Here is a 3,245-nt window from a genome sequence, read left to right on the forward strand (position 1 = left end):
GAGTTAAATGTTACATCATTTAGTTTGCTGGTATGTCAAATGTGTGGAAAAGGTACCTTTTCGCAAATCCGGTCACATATTGTTTCTTACATATCTTGTGTGTAAATTACCACTTTCACTTTTGCTCTGATGCCTCTGCCTGTGATTTACTACATAGCTAATCCATTTTGCACAATGTCAGATTGCAGGGGTGACTGGACAACCCAATAGTCTTCTTAATCCAGCAAATTTATGTTTCCCATTAGGTATCAGATTAGAGAGATTTGACTGCGTTCTCTTTTTCACTGAGTTAATTAATGGTGGCAGCTATACTGTAGTAATTTTGTGTAGCCTGTACAGTAGGGCACCTCAAATTCATACTGAAATGTGCATCATATCTCAGTGTAACCTTAGAATTGCTTGGACTATATAAGCTGCTTAATGGCCTAATTCGTTATATATAAAAATGACTTTTCCACTACAAAACAGCACAATTCTTTCACTTAGCAGTTATATCACAGTTATAGAATGTCTTTGTTATTCGAAGTCATCCTTAACATTGCCTCAAACTTGTGTCGATACGATATTGGGATAAATATCGAAATTTCGATACGATTTTTGATAATTTTTAATTGTGTGGGTGGTATAATTGCGTGGGCGGCCGACATTTATAAATATGCTTGAAATACAATTTACACACAAACTATTGCATAAAACTAATAATAAGCCTAGGAAACCGGTAGACAAGTTTTTAAAGTGGCTAGATAGTACAGAACCAACCTTCATTTCTAGCGTGATTGCGCAATCACACACTAAATGCTGTAGATTTATCGAAATATCCTTCGATATTTCGATAATTATCGCAAAATATCCTTAGATATTTCGATAATTATCGCAAAATATTACCTTTTCGATAAATATCGAAATCTGCTAAAGCAGTATCGAAAATCGATACGATAGCGATATCGACAAAATTATCGAGAAATCGATATTTTTGCGATACATCGCACATCACTAGTCAATGACTATAACATTGCAACAAAGAGGGTATTCTATGTTTTTGTACTATTAACACCTTTCAGGGGCGGATCTAGGATTTCTAACAGGGAATTCCAGTGGTAGTAGGAGACTCAAATGCAGGCAGATGCTATTAAGGTTTTAATTTTATAATGCTCGAAATTTATTCTTATTCTGATGGTTTAAAACTACTATACACACGTTAACTTTGGTCTACGATCCTCATACTATCATCTCATGCCATCAGTTTCTGAGAGTTTCTTGGAACTTCTGCATGGTAGAAATACAATGGTGTCTTGACTATATAGTATGTAGCTTATCATTCACTGCGAAAAAAGCTCAGAATAATAAGGTCTATAACAGTCTTATTATGTTAGTATTAGAATGAGCATGTATTATTAGATTAGGACTTTACTATAACAAGCTTACTGAATACATTTAAGACAGTCATATATTAGAGATTAAATTACTAGTATAGTGCGGTGTATTCTCAGACTATACTAAGCCTATTTCAATCATATATTGGCTTCTATACTTTTTAACTTTCCTATAATCTGTGGCTACCTTAATTAAATTATTTCTATAATTATATTTGTAATGAATTTAATTCTGTAAATATATGTTAAAACCACAATAGGTACAGCTAGTAAATCAATGTCTCCTTGGCCATGAGAGTATCAAATAAATTTCATCATTTATCAGTCTTTATCCAACTGCAGCAGGTAAGACAGTAAATACAATTCACAAGTTCCATTACTAATTAATTACCTGTATTATCATCACCATGTTCATCACCATGTAGAAATCTGTTAGTCATCTGGTAGAACTGTCCCACAGCTCTAATACAAAGATGGTAAATATAATGTGCATTCTGGACAATCGTTGGACTTACAGTTTGTAACAATAAGAATCTCATAAAACCAAGACCTTGTCTGGAAACCTAGTATTACCATGTAGAATGGCGGCTAGGTCCCACAACTCTATTAAAGATGGTAAATATAATGCGTACACTGAACAATCATTGTACTTACAGTTTGTAACAATCTTGTAAAACTGAGACCGAGTCTGAGACTGACAATCCATGTAGAACTAAGACAAGTCTGATAAGACCAGTTCTCACAACCCTAAATGGAGGCAAACATAATTCATATTCTGGATTACTTGGTGTACTTACAGTTGTTATCAGTAAGTCTAACAAGACATAAAACGGACACTTAGTGACTTTGTTGGGATGATATCAGATGAAGATTTTTGAACGGTCATATCTCAGCAAAGAACAATGATATCAAACTGTAACTAGCAGGTATGGTTATAAAGTGTTAAAATAAGTACATTCAAGCATTGATTTATGTTAAATCCCTGTTCTTTTGGCTAATATATAAGCATACCTGTTGATATATTCGCTCTTGGCTGAGATATAACCGTTCAAAAATCTTCGTCTGACATTCGACCATACCAAAATTCACAAAAATACTACTAACACCACATGGCCATTTTTATGTCCGTTACATAAGCTCACAAGAAGCATCTGATACACTGATAAGCAAGTCCAAGAATCTTGTAATCACTAAGTACAATTGAAACAAGACTAAATATAATATAATTTGCATACTCTCAGTGGACTTACTTTTGTTAGCAATACAAGCATGGTCAGTGAAATAAGGAGAAACAAGATGGAACAGGTTCTTGAAAGCACTCAACTCATTTACAGTGCCAGACATACATGAGGTAGCAGCCGTCAGCTGTTGATAAAAAGTAGTGGAAAACATGAAGAAATGAGACCGGTTCCCAGAAGAAATGAGACTGGTTCCCAGAAGAAATGAGACCGGTTCCCAGAAGAAATGAGACCAGTTTCCACAAACCTAAATGAAGGTAAATATAAATTGTATACTGGACACTCTCAGTGTACTTACTTATAGATGTTAGTAATAAGCTACAAATTTGCTACTAACACCAGCAAAGAAAATATAAAATTCCATTTAATGCTCACTATCACGTGATCGCGAGCTCAAATGTGACAAAGTTGAAGGAAGGTGTCAGTAAAATGAGGTTGTACGCATCGTGATTATATCAAGTCAAGGTGATAACTCTATGACAGATGTTGAGTGAGGTGTTCTTGATAGAAGACATGCAAGAAGCGTAATAAATGAAGTATTCCTTTTAATGCCCACTGCAAAAAGGTAATAGTGATTGGAGATTGGACCTATGGTACTAAGGAGATTGTCAAGGTGATGAGGCACGTGCTACTA

General features: G+C 34.7%; 1 long non-coding RNA gene across 2 annotated transcripts; it reads right to left on the reverse strand.

The window, feature by feature from the left end:
• Positions 1–1,781: 1,781 nt before the first annotated feature.
• LOC136254482 (uncharacterized) lies at positions 1,782–2,863 on the reverse strand. 2 transcript variants are annotated; one of them, XR_010700508.1, is made up of 4 exons: positions 2,624–2,863; positions 2,028–2,120; positions 1,889–1,976; positions 1,782–1,835 (listed from the first exon to the last, which is right to left on the reverse strand). It is a non-coding gene; the product is annotated as an uncharacterized lncRNA (long non-coding RNA). The 2 variants fall into 2 exon arrangements; XR_010700509.1 differs by lacking the exon at positions 2,624–2,863 and adding an exon at positions 2,171–2,348.
• Positions 2,864–3,245: the final 382 nt, after the last annotated feature.

This window comes from Dysidea avara, chromosome 4 (genome assembly GCF_963678975.1).
Source record: "Dysidea avara chromosome 4, odDysAvar1.4, whole genome shotgun sequence".
NCBI lineage: Eukaryota > Metazoa > Porifera > Demospongiae > Dictyoceratida > Dysideidae > Dysidea > Dysidea avara.